The 14,692-nt window shown below is 41.3% G+C and overlaps 1 pseudogene; it reads left to right on the top strand.

Moving 5' to 3' along the window:
• Positions 1-629: 629 nt before the first annotated feature.
• On the top strand, positions 630-5,049 carry LOC121396435 (annotated as a pseudogene).
• Positions 5,050-14,692: the final 9,643 nt, after the last annotated feature.

Here is a 14,692-nt window from a genome sequence, read left to right as displayed (position 1 = left end):
TAGGCTGTTCTAAGCTCCTATCTCATATCATATGTATTAATTGGAAAAAAAATTGCAAGCTTTATATAACTTAAATTACTACTAGACACTAGAGTATATATCTCTGTGAACATTTTCTGCACCTCTAGTACAAACCCCTGAAACAGTAGCTGTCCCCCCACAAAGGAGCCTGGGGAAACAGGGGGTACAGGACCACAGGGTCTGCTGCAATGTATTTCCCCTCACTAGAGCAATAAAGTCTTCCATCTACTGCAGGTAAGTCTGTTGGCAGTGATCTGCCAATAGTGATTATAATCTGGTAGTGTTCTTTAGGTAGCACTAAGGATATGAGAAGTATTACTAAACAAGTTAGTCTCAATCTGTATCTCTCAATAATCCTTGTTTGGGCAAAACATTCTACATTCTTGTACCTGAGGAGGAATCAAGAATATTGTTATTTTTTTTGTTTACATTTCATTATTCCACCTATTTTCAGAAAGTATCCAAATCTTGTTTAGCAAAAAAAATATTTTATTGTTTCATCATTATTATATATTGATCTCAGTACATTTCCCTTTCTGCTTCCACTAAGCATAGTCTTATTCCTCTCCTGCTTTTACCATTCATTCCTACTGTTTTTTCCCCATAGGATGATACCATTGCTCCATCTTATACTGTATCTCTGATCACCCTAATACCATGCTCCAGTTCAATAGAGGATAACAAGATTCTTCTTGCTGTGGAACACCAGGGATTCCAGGTATACCTGGGACACATGGTAATGCTGGATTACCTGGTAGGGATGGAAGAGATGAAAAAGCTGTGTCCCCTGGCACAAGTTAATCTAAAGGTGATCCTGGAGAACTAGGTAATATTAACTATTTGATTAGATATTGGCACATATTTGTGCTCAAGGGAGTGGTGTTTTGACACCAAAACAAAGCCATTCCCGGCACAGCTTATAAGTGTAGTTCACATTAAAATGACGTTTTAATATGATGTAGGCAGTAATATTCTAAGAAACTTGCAATTTGATTTTCATTCATTATTTTTTGTATAATTTTAGCAACCTCAAAGCCCAAATGGAAGGCAAATAGGACAGGATTTGAAAAGAAAGATAACCGGTAAAAAAACAGCAACAAACTTGTGCTCTCACAGTACCTGCATTTCTTTGTGGGTCAGTGTCCCAAATACCAGACAGAGTTTTCTATTGCAGGATGGAAACAGGCTGAATAGGAAGGCTAATCATTTCAAAAACATATAAAACTTCAACTTTGAATGTATACAGAATGGAGCTTGTAAACCTTTCCCATTTAAGAGGCAGTCAGTGATGTTATATATATGATATCAACGTTACATTGACTATTATATCCATGAGGCAGAGATGTTACATTTTTTTGTATTCTTCCTGGAAATGTTTGTTGAAAAGGACAAGAGGTCCTCTGCAACACACTGCCCAAGCACTTTGCTATTCTCAACATAAAATAAGGTCTTTAGACTGATTTGTGATGGTAAATGTATTCAAGTGCCAATCACTTTCAAAGTGTCCAAGTTGAAATCCCATCAGATTCTTGCCCAAAAGACTCATTGCATGAATTCTGCCACTAGATGGCCTGCTATACTTATTGAAATTACAATTGAGCAATGCACATACTGGTTTGCTACTGTCCAGGATGATCTTATCCAAAATAGTTTGACATTGGTAGTTAGATACGTTTGTTCTAACAAAGTTATGTGTTCATCATGCGTGGGGGGGGGGAGATATGTGTGCATGAGAGGGACATGCTTGTTACTTGCCTTAGATGTAACCAAACTGTCTATACATGCATCATCTAAGCCATGTTTGGACAGGGAGTCAAAAAAGTCCCTGCCATTTCAAGTACATAGAGGAAACACATAAACTTGGTTAGTTGTTCAAGGGCTTTTTATACTCCCCACCATGCATGCAGGGCCGGATTTACATAGCGGACACCCCTAGGCCTGCTGCCATTCGTCACACCTGTCCCCTCCCCTTCTTTTGTGCACATGCACAGGCCGGGAGCACTGGGGATTGGCACATGGGAAATTTTAAAAAAGATTGTATTTCATGATCAGCCCCAGAGCTTCCAGACCAATGTGGGTGTGGTTGGCTTCATGCTGCCCCCTAGAATCCTGCTGCCCTAGTCCCAGGCCTTGGTGGCCTTTCCACAAATCCTGGCCGGCATGCATGAAACATATCTTGAAGGTCAACCCTTCAACTACCTGCAAACACATATACTTGCATCTAAGTGTTATGTCTTAGGCTCAGACTTGGATATGTCATATTTGTCACTTGCTTTCCCTATGGGAGTGGCTCTCATTGTTGTCTTGACAGAGTTTATGAGGTTACCTTTAATCTGTTAAAAGCTTCCAATTCATCAACACATTAGCACTAGGGATGCACCGAAACCACAATTTTGGATTCGGCCGAGTCCTTCACCAAAGATTTTGGAGATTACCGAACCGAATCCAAATCCTAATTTGCATATGCAAATTAGGGATGGGAAGGGGAAAACTTTACTTCTGAATCCTGCTGAAAAAGCCCTAATTAGAACAGAGCACTTGTGTGCTGTCCATACTGTCCATTAACAGCCCCATCTCCACATGCAAGATGCTTATCACTGTATCTGTCATCAACAGTCGCTTTCATGTTGCAGTGAACTTAAGCAGCTCAATTTATCATCAGTACAGGGTGCATGAAGTTTCTTTCATGAAATGACCTCATGACACATTTAATCCATCCATACTAACATCTTCATTTGACATCAGAGATCCTTGGTTTTGGGACATAGGTCCAGAGGAGCTATATTTCCTTGCAGCTCAAAAAGACTCTCAGATTGTGGCTCTCATGTTGGAACCTTCAGAAGAGGATGCCAATTCTTGACTATGACCAGAACAAAAAACATTGCCATAGTTGTTAGTGTGGAATAAATGTATGCTCCAAAAATATGTCCAATGCCTGATAAGCCTGGACACAATTTTGTAAATCTTGCTTATAGTTTCTGTTCTTCAGTTGACCAGAAAACCATTACTGTTATCAGGATACTATCACACTAGGTTGATACCTAATCATTCTTGGGGGTCCCTAAAGGCACTACTACTTAATTTATAATTTACATTGATCATAAAATACCTGTATAATACTTTCAGAGAGTTGAGTGGGATCATATATAAAAATAGAGGGGCACAGGCCCATAGTAATGTTTAGATTCATCAATTAAACACACTTAAGGTTTGAGAACATAAGTTTGAACTTCTTTCTTCTTTTGTCTTAATAATATTCATGTGAGAATCAGAAGTCAGAGAAATAGGGGCAGATTTACTAAAGGGCGAAGTGACTAACGTTAGCGAAAATCTGCCAGCGTAATGTCATTTCGCTAATTCGCCAATTTACTAACGGGCGCAAGTGTAACTTCGCTAGCGAAGGAGATAGACTATAGCGGTAATTTGCTCCCGAAAATGCGCTCTGGGAAGGGAAGTAACTATGCGAATTCACTAAGATGTGGATTTTACTGAACGTTACCTCTTGCGCCAGATAGGACTTCCTCAAAATATAGTTGAACATTTTTCTAAGTCCCAAAAAACGCTGACAACTTTTAATTTTCAGAGTGATAGGCTGCAAAAGATTGTACATTTTCTAACATTTGGCACATAACCTATACACTGGGATCATGTGTAGGGCAATATAACAATTCTATTTTATTTTATTAAGGTTTCCCAGGCTTGTGTACTATAATTTATTGGCTGCAACATATGTCTATTCAACTTTAACTTCCCGCCATATGCAAATTAGCCAACGGTAGGGCAACTTCGCTTCGCTTGCCGCAGTAACGCTAGCGCAACTTTGCCAGCGTTCAGCGCCCTGGACGCAACTTCGGATTTTAGTGAATTAGCGTTGTCCTGCCGAATCTACACCTGTCGGAGTGTTGCGAAGTGTTGCTAGTGCAATTTCGTCGCTTAGTGAATCAGCCCCACAGTTTGACTATGATAATCACAATAACCCATAGCAGATTTACTAAATGCTACCACCCAAAAAGCAATATGACTGATTGCAGACGAATATACAATATACAGTATACAGTAGTGATGTGCGGGCCGACCCGATACCCGCGGGACCCGCGAGACCCACGGGTTCTGGTCGACCTCACAGTGTTCCCCGCGGGTGCCACCTTCAAATGCCGGCATCCGACTTCCGGGTTCCAGTTTTATACTCTCCCGTCTGCTCGCCCCGCACCTTTTTGTTACATCATTGTGACGTCGGCGGCGGCGCGGGTCTATAAAAGGACCCCCGGAAGTGAGGGGGCACCGTCTAATTTCTTACTTTTTATAAAGAGTAAGTTCCCAATGACAAAACGATTAATGAAAATTAAATAGTCATTCAAAGTCACTGAGTCCAGATGCCAGTTTCTTCATAAAAGTCACACAAGGTTGCAGTCACCTCAGGAAGTAAATCAATCCTCAGTAATCTTGAACATTTATAAAATGTGCAGGGTGTATGGGTGCAGGCCCATAGTAGGTTTTTAAAGATCCTTCCAATCTTTATAAACGCTTATTATCCCACAGGAATTTCAGGTGCTTTCCCCGGTATGGCCAGTCCTTCTGGTTTACAGGATGAGAAAGGGGTGCAGGGAAAATGTGCTGTGTCCTCCTGCTCTGCATTTAGTGCCAAGCTATCAGAGTCTCGCACATCACCCATACCTGGGCAACCTGTTCCCTTTGGAAAAGTTTTAATAAATGAACAGGGGCATTACAAGCCAGAAACTGGATGTTTCCACTGTGTTGTACCAGGGCTCTTGTACTTCTCCATCCATGGCACTGTCTTCCGTGGATCACTTCACCTGCAGCCATGGGCGTCCACATATAGAGGCAAGGGGGGGCACTGCCCCCCTGGACTTGTACTTCATGCCTATCTTGCCCATGTGCATCTGTAATGGCACAGCCCGGGACCCTGAGGGAGAAGGCACTTACCCCACCACACGATTATCAGTGTCAGACTGGGATAACGGGCCCTCCCAAAAACCTTAGACCAGGGGCCCACTCTCAGTATTATTATTCTTCCTCTCCTCACTCAACAGCTATTCTCCTCGTCTCTTTTCTTTACAATATAATACTATCATCTATTATTCCATCTATTTAGTCTTTTTGTTCTCATAGAAATAAAGAATGACCATGAACTATGCTAAATGTTTAGCAGCATGAGGACCCACTGATACCTGGGCCCACCGGGAGTTCTCCTGGTATCCCTGTGGACCAGTCGACACTGACTCTAGGTAATTACACATGGTGAAAACATTTTTATTATCATACCTCCTTTGTCTTTGTGTTGTCTGTGAAAATGTTATGTGCTGCTCAGACACCATATGACTTTAAGTATTTATATAACGTAAATTATACAGTTTGTCCCAAGCACAGCAAATTTGCTTCATTCAGTAACTGCTTAGACATCCCACTATGCTGCACAATAAAAACTGCCTAGATAGTATCTCAAAATTTAGTATATTTCTTTTTTTTAAAAGTTATTGTTTTGAGTTACAAACATGAAGTATAATGTGCAGCACTTTTGAGTAGTTAGGGGCCTCTGAAATGGTGCATTTTGGTGAAGAGAAATACCATAAATATGTCATCTTGGGCATTCCTCTGGGCTTACCAGAACTCTGCTGTAATATGTAAGTGTATAGAATCCCTTTTGGTGTACTTATCTAGATGTGCCAGAAAGAATCCAAGTACAGGTATCTCATTCCCGTGCTCTGACATTCACACAATAGGCTTAACTTGTTTGAAAGTGTAGCCACATTAACAATAGATATCACTTGCAAACAGAGATCAGAGCTAATGTACTATTCCATGTTCTGAAATAAATAGCACAAGCAGTGCTGTTGGTTCCCTCGTAAAGATTTCATGATATTGAATATTTTAAGGTACTAACATTTAATTTCAGATAATTTGTTTCTCTCCTAGGGCTGTATATAAATCCGATGCCCCCCTAGGCACCTGACCTAAACACGCCCCCTACACTGTGCGCATGACATCACTTCCACCAACCAATTGCCTGAATGATCCCTTTATCTATAATACCCTCATTCATACTGTATGTCTAAACTACTGGTCTTGCTGTTATTTAACCACCCACAGCCTCAGTATTACCCTGTTGCGTTATCAGCTTTTTACAGAGGGAATTGTGTAATGCAATTTTAGCTTGTATAACCTTCCTCCATACAGTACAGCTAGCTATGTTCAACCCTGTGTTCATTCCAGGAGTCTGATTCTCAACATCTGTTTTATAAAACCTCTATAGATTATACCTTCTTACACTAATAAATGGGTGTGATAAAGGCTGGGCAGTGTCAAGTCTATATAAAAATCCCACCTAATCCAGCTGCAACCCAGTATAATTTGTCTTTGTTATCATCTACTGAAGAGGCTAAATTAGTAGATTCCTCCATAATTTCCTGGGAATTTTAGACAACTAAGGTAAAAGAGCATGAGATGATGATTCTAAAACAGAATTTGGTTGCAGATCTGCATGTAACTGATTTTCTCTCTAAATATTCAATTTCCATGGCTTCCGTAAACCAACACAGGCCATCAGGGCCCTTCTAAACTATGGTGTCGGCGCTTTTCCAAAGGCCCAAAGGGAGGAGTTGTCCGAAGGCCAGTTAGGGTGAGATTTAGGAAGGATATTTATTGGCTTTCAGTATTACTTAGGTTTAAAAGTCCTATGGAGGATAGTAGGACTGACACAGCAGTTATATGTTGTTTCACTTTCATTGTCCGGAACCAAGGAGAAACATAACCAATGTGACCATTTTCTGAACTCTAAGAGCCTTATTCTAATGTCTCTCCCTCCCCCTCTATATATTATCCCTGCCAAATCCCTAGCCCAATACCCACAATAAAGATACACACAATGACTTTGTGGTTAATCTGTGTAATTCACAGCTTTATTAATAATTAGATAAACTGCGCTTTTTGATCGCAAGGAAGGCAAAAAACCTCTGAGAAGCGAATTTCCTTCACTAGAGGGAAAAATTCCTTCCTGACCCCTTAAAGGCAATCGGATTTTCTCCCACGATCAATGCGCCAAATAGAATCAAGGGAAGCGGGGGGGGGGGGGAATATGGTAAGGTAAGGGACTGCGGTGAAAGGATGAGAAAGAGAAGGGAATATGGCAGCATAACCATGGACACATTTAAGCTGCATGATGAATGCTGCATTCCTTTCCATTCCATTGGCAGCCTGCAGACCCCCGCATTTGCAGTCTGAGGGATGGAATGAAAAGGAATGCAGGGTCTACCAAGTGGCTTAAAGAAGTCCCTGTGTATAACACCATATTTTGGATAAAGGGGAGGAACCACTGGTGGAACTATAGTGGCTGAAAGCACCGCTGGTGAAAGTGCAGTGGATGAAAGGGGGGCATCACTGGTGGAATTGAGATGTCCCATAGTTACTGCTGTTTCCTGAGGATGTGGTGCCTAGACTGAGGTACATCGGTATTTGGTACCGAGGAAACTGCTGGTGGTGCTGGTATCATTTGCCGAGTTGTTCCGAGGACCACCTGTAAAACCAAACAAAATAACTCAGACTATGTATTTTTTTTACGTTAGCAAGTGATATACTTGTAAAATCCTTATATGGGTATGGGACCTGTTATCCAGAATGCTTGGGACCTGGGGTTTTCTGGATAATGGATCTTTCTGTAATTTGGATCTTCATACCTCAAGTCTACTAGAAAACCATGTAAACATTAAATAAACCCAATAGGGTGAATTTGCTTCTAATAACTTTATCTTAGTTTGAATCAAGTACATGAAACTGTTTTATTATTACAGAGAAAAGGGAAATCATTTTTAAAAAACATTGGATTAGTTGAAGTATATGGGAGATGGACTTTCCATAATTCGGAGATTCTTGGATAATGGGTTTCCGGATAACGTGCTCCTAATATTTAGGAGCACATTAAGCACAAATCAGGTGATTAAGCCAAGTGTGGGAAAGAAAAGGATGGATTATATACTGCACCTGAATATCTCTCATTGTTCTTAATCAGTATGGCCTTGTTGATCTTCTCTAGCTCTTTGTAGAGGTGTTTCAGGTGGGCCTTGATGTATCTGTAGTCCTGCCAGAACTCGTTCTTAAGGTGTAATTTCCACCATTTTGTGATCTTCACGCAGTCCTTGGCCATCCACAGATCGTAGAGTGCAAACCTGATGTCAAAGGTGATCTTGTCCCTGATGCACTCGAGATAAGGGCCCGCAAGTGGATCCTCAAAATCCCTGATCTCAAAGATGCCCAGATCAGGCGAGATCCATGGTGCGGGCTAGAAAAATGTAAGAAGCAAGAAAACATTGAGGTCAGGGCACACACTATGCTAAACCCTGTCAAATTTCTGTTTCGTTGTATTTACACAGAAGATATGACATGTTTAGCATTGGGTTAGCCCCTCCTTTAACCCCTTGGATACCTTTCGCAGCAGTCAGAAAATAAAATGAGGAAATTAGCTGTGAGCACCTTTACCTTTTCAAAGCGCCACTGGTAGTATTGCCGGCTACTTGCACTCATGCCCATCTTTGATGTTCCTGTAATATAAAATAGAGATTTGGGAAGGTTAGAGTTAACGTAAAGATGTAAGACCCCCAAATAAACACAATAAAGAGGTCAAAACAGCAGCATATTTACACCTTATTTAATGAGAACCCTTTTCATTCAGAAACTATGGTTTTAATATGGTTCCAAGTAGAAACAAATGCTTACTTATGTATATAGAATGCCCCTCCCCACCAGCTCCCCATGTCCCATTTTAAGACAATACCATCCCCATTTTATTTGGTCCACAAATCAGCCCATTATTTCTGTCAGGGCCCTACTTTCCTCTGGATCAGCAGTTAAACAAAAAGGTAGACCTTGATGGACGTGTGTCTTTTTTCAGCCTCATCTACTGTGTAATACATATTACAGATGGGAACAGTGCCGCCATTAGAAATCACGGGGCCCCGTACAACAACATTTTTGGGGCCCCCCCACACTGGCACCCGATCCCCACCCCAGATCCCGCCCACTTCACATCACAGTTAAAAGACCACACAGACATCAGCGCTCAAATAGTAACCCCCCCCACACACGCAAGTTATAAAAAGCTATTGATGTTCAAGGCCCATTTATAAGTTAAAAAAAATTTGGCCCCAAAGAATATATTTTTTAAAAAAACATTGGCTCCCAGGGCCCCCCTTACAAGTTAAAAAAATATATTTTTAAAAAAAACATTGGTGCAGGGGCCCTAATAGATATTAAAATTAATACATTGGTGGTCAGGGGATTTAAAAAAAAACCACACACAAATGGTGTTCAGTAGAATTAAACTCATGGCTTCAGGACTTCTTTCGTGACTTTGAAAAAAAACTGGCGCCAGTGCCCCCATAAAAGTTTTTTTTAAAACACCATTGGTGCCAGGGCCCCTTTTACAATTAGAAAATCGTAGCTTCGGGTTTTTTCACCGCTTCAGTAGTTCGGCTTCGACTGTTTTCGTGACTTCGGTTCCTTTTCGGCACTTCTGTTTTTCGGGACTTGAAAAATGACCGCACAGCTCGGGCGCTCTCAAAGGGGGGCCGGGTCTCTTTCAAAAGTGCAGCACTGCTAAGCCCGCCGGGACACTTGTCCTCCCTGTCCCCCCCTGATGGTGGCCCTGGATAGGAATATGCAGGATCCTTACCTTCCTCCAAATAACCCACAATGGGTTGGGCAAGTTGTTCTCCCTGCTCCTGATGAACGTTGATAGTCTTTAAAAAGACTTTTGTGTTTCTTCTTTATCTTCTTCTGCTCCTGGGAATCGTTGAGAATCACTGAGTATCGCTGAGAATCGCTGGGAATCACTAGGAATCACTGGAAATCACTAGGAATCGCTCGTATTTCACTTTATGGGGAGAGAAAGAGAGAGAAGATATTGTGAACTGAACCCTCTCTGCCATATATATCTGTATATACTGGATTTCCCTTAATAGCTCAATACTGTGCTACTGAATATGGTTGTGCCTTATAAATAACCAGTAACACCAATCAGCAGCAACTTTAATAGAATGAAGGAGCTGATTGGGAGAGACTGGTGATTGGTGCAATCAAGGGCCCTAGACACCCCTGCTAATCTAGGTTGGGTCCTGGTGATACAATGCACAAAACTAATAGTTAAATGAACACTTGGAATCATCCTCATTCATTTCTTTGCCAATTGCTTTCACCAGGGCTCAATTAAATTGAATTTAGAAATGAACAGGAGTGATCATTTGGGAGTGAGCATTTGGTTGGCCATACACTGAACTGTAAATCACATGGGGACAAAACATCCCAAATCTCCCTCTGTGCCATTACTGTAAAGCTGTATGTTACTGGCAGGGTGTAATAGATGCAGAAGACACTGGTTCCCATTAGAGACCCAGGTGAGTAATGGGCCCACTGGGGCTTTTCATAACCAGTCAAGCTCAGATCATTGCCCCTGCACCCATAACCACAAAGGCACCCTAATTCTAGGCTAATGCTACTTGTCTTTCTTCTCAGGTCCTCCCTTACCCATCTCCTACTCTAATGCTGAGGCCACTAGGATGAGTGATGAATGGGACAGTTGGCCAATGGCAGTTGGAAAAATGGCAGTTGACAGTTACAGCTAAAGAGTAGCAGAGTAAATGGTCTAACACTTCAAAAGCAGAAACAAGTAGACAAGAAATACCAAACATACTATATCTTATATCTGCAAGTCAGCCACAGGGGGTGCTGGGAATTGTAGTTAAGGCACAGCTAGATAAGCACAGGAATTAGAGACAGTGGACAAGCAAGTTCTTCATGTTTCTCACTCCCCTTAGCAAGGCACACAGCGCAGATTTGGGGTACTTGGCACCAAACAAGTTTAGTAGTTTTGGCAGGGCTGCCACCAGGAAACCATTTTCCAAGGGCACCATCATTGATTGTCCCCTTCCTTGTAGTATTGTACCCCTTTGTACCCCCTGGTGGCTTATAACCAAAAATTGCCCCCCCCCCTTCCAATGCAATTGAAAAAGATGAACGGAAGACAAACTGACATCGCCAATGGGACCATTTCATGACAAGCACCTTTCCAGACAATACAATAGCAGGCAATAGTGGAGGCAATTTTGCTAGCTTTGGCTCTAGACTAAAGTCTGGACTGGCGATTTAAAAACGGCCCTGGCATTTGAGAACACACAGAGGCCCTCACAGCCCCCCCAAGCAGCCCAATAAATAGTGACTTTATAGCATCTTACAGCAGCCCTTTGGCATTTGCCAGATCCCACAGATTTGCCAGTCCGGGCCTAGCTTCTAGTCCCCAAAAACTGCTAATTACATCATGGAAGCCACACTGCCCAAACTATCCCCTGTATATTGACTTTAGCTCCCCCCCATAAAATCTATTCCACTTACCTCTAATCAAGAAATGAATACTGAGTCACTTGTGCCTAAGCTGGTTAAGTCACCTTCCCTGGCAGCTTTCAGCCAGATCAGTGCTAGCTGGCGAGTTGATGTCATCCTCAAGTAGAACATGATATACCAGTAATTGGCAGCCAATTCACATCAGTCACACACATGTGCATGTATGAAAAATACAACAAACTAGACATGCAAACAGTGATAAGCAGTCATAGAACCAGGGCCACCATTCAGAACTCACTGGTTCCCTGACAGGACTCTCCCAGCCCCCCAATGAAGGAAAGTCCTGCTCAGATCTCCTCTCTAAGCTCCCATCAGCTACAAAACTCTGTACTGCTGTCTGGCTTGAATGCGGGAATTGTAGTTTGGTTCTGGCTTTGAATGCTGGGAATTGTTGTCTAGCAGTGAGCTAGGAGATACAGTATTGGGATCACTGAGGCAGACAGTATTTTCTGTTGGAAATATGTTTTTTCACAGTTACCTCTTTGCAGCTCTTTATGTAGAATTGGAATAAGTTTTCTTGTTTCAAATGTTCTACCTTCCCCAGCAACCAAGCAGAGGCTTAAATAGACATAAAAAAGCATAGTATCCCTTGAAGCTTGCAGCTATTGCCACAGCCTATTGTCACTTTACCTATAGAGGGACTGAGACATAGAGCGCAACCCAAACAAACCCCTCACCCCCCCCACACACACAGCACACACACACACCACAGCTCCGCACCGGATTTCCAAGTAAATCGGTGTGGCAGAGGCTGCGGGAATCTTGTTTTTTTTTTTTTTTTTTTTTAACATAAATTTATAGGCAACTCAAGGGCCGCCCCCCAAAACCTGCCGTTTTAGGCACAGGCCCTGGGGTGCCCTTAAGATAAGTACGCCCCTATCCTCTCCAAGAGCATAACACGGTCCTAAATCAGAAGCAGTTTCTGGAAACCCAGATATTTTGTATGTACAATACTGTAGCAGTTGCTGAGAAGGCATCCACCTTTCTAATTAAAGGGTGGTTCACTTTAAACAACTAGTTGTTTTCAGCATAGATCACCAGAAAGAATGACTTGTTCCAATGACTTTATTATTTTCTATGTGTCACAGTTTTTCTATTATTGAAGTGTAAAGATCATTTTTCACCTTCTGAAGCAGCCCTGGGAGGGGGGGTCGCCGACCCTGTAAACGGTTTTATAAATGGATACATTTAGTTGATACATTTCTTCTTTGATCCCTGCTTGAGCAAGAATCTCTTGGTTTCATTACAGGCAGATGTTAGAATTGATACAATAGTGCTAATACTTCCAGAGAGCTGCTGAGAAATGGTATCAACTTAATGTTGCAAAATGTAATAGTTCTGAGTCTGCCCCATCTGAGCTGCTAGAATCAAACACCAGAGCGTTACCACCAGTAGGGACATTGCCAATTACTAACTGACGCAGGCCGCCAATTCGCTAGCGAAAAGAGACGGCACTAGGGCAGTCATTCACACTCTATTCGCACTCTATAGCCAGGACGACTTCCTCAGACCAGGCAAAAGTGCATTAAAGTAGCTAGATCTTCCATCAATCTTCTGTCACTTACAATTATATTTTGAGCTGAAATGATCAAAGTGCAAAAACGCGCATCTTTTCCTTTTTCAGGCCTAATTTGCCTGCAAAAGCAGAGTGCGACAATCCACCCCTTTAGGTTAAATCTGCCACATGGAGAGAATAAATATCAATACCCCTATCCCGTTATCTTAGTTAGGGCAGATAACACAGGTTACACCAGTATCTGTCTTCTCACAAGAGCTGGTTATTCTCATGAATATTGTAAAATGGAACATCAAACACTTATGTTATTTTCATAATTTCAGCTATTCTCACGTTTGATAATATTGTATTCTGCCTGATGTCACAATAAAAAATAAAAAATTCAAAATAAAATAAATTTAATCTATCACAGGCATGATAACCATTTTACCAGTCTTCGCTTACCATTTTATGCCACAATATTCAAACCATGCCATCCAGTGTATTATAATTCTCTATTGATTGTGCCCATGTGTTAGAGAAATAACTAGTCTGACATCGATCTCATGCATTCTAATGATATCAGGTTGTGTCTCACACTTTAAGATGCAATATCCCAATACTTGTCACATGAATCAGACCGATTCTGTGCAGCAAAGAAGTAACAATTAAAACTGCTGTTTCCAAGTAGGGTTGGAAAACATTCTAGAAAAATAATTGCAGCTTCCTTCCCTGTTATAAACATAGAATCAAGTACAATAGTAGTTAGGGGCAACCAAAAGCCCCACTTGTTAATACAAATTCACTCATAGTTCATTTGGCAGGCTGGCTTATTCGTTGCAGCGTTGACAGGACCTATGTATTACTTGCAAACATTCTGCTATTGCTTTTTATAACCTGTCTTTACAAGAAACCACAACATAACAGTAATTTTAACCAAGTCGAATAACCTAATGTTGCATGAGGATATCAACCGTCGCCGCTAGCAGAGTTACAAACTATAGGAATAACAATTAGCAAATACAGCCCTTAAGTTTTAAAGCTTGTTATAATCAAAAAACATATGAATATTTTCTTATTAAAAAAGCTTAATTCATTCAGATGTATTCAGATAATGTTGGTCCCTTCCCTTCTATCGCAGAAAGCTATTCTATCAGTTCTCTACCTACTGTCAATGTCTTGTGTGTTTTAAAATAAGAGTTCCGACCATATGAAACTAATCAGTAAGAAAATATCGTCATACATATCAACTCTATCCTTCAGTCTGCACAACTGGGAACTTTGTAGGGGTTTCATTGTCTTACGCACCTACTACTATTAGCACAGTGGTAGAGGTGATGGTTATCTTATTATCCCTGCGTACATTTAAAATCAAACAAGAGCTATCTCTGACAATGTTATGCTTTTGGCTTACTCTGTTCTTATGCTGAAACGTCGAACTCAGTGATTGGGATAACTTAATAAACCAATTAAAAAACCAGTAAAAACATATAAAGGGACATTAGACATATTTCATACCAGACTTAAACTCGGGGGTGCCCCTTTACCTGATCAGTCACATAACAGACCCAGGTCTCCCTCTCCCCAACAATACAATCCCAATATTCAATTTAAACCCTCCACAGTTAATATATTCTAAACGCGAACCTCAACCACATCCCAATATTGCATCTCTAGTAAGCAGGAGTACAGAATTGAGTAGGGTAATAGCATGACTGGGGTAGCCAGGGGCTAACAGGGTGTTTAACTGGTTGTAGAAAGGCATTGCCA

This window comes from Xenopus laevis, chromosome 7S (assembly GCF_017654675.1).
Source record: "Xenopus laevis strain J_2021 chromosome 7S, Xenopus_laevis_v10.1, whole genome shotgun sequence".
NCBI classification, from domain to species: Eukaryota; Metazoa; Chordata; class Amphibia; order Anura; family Pipidae; genus Xenopus; species Xenopus laevis.
This window is presented reverse-complemented; position numbering and strand designations above follow the sequence as displayed.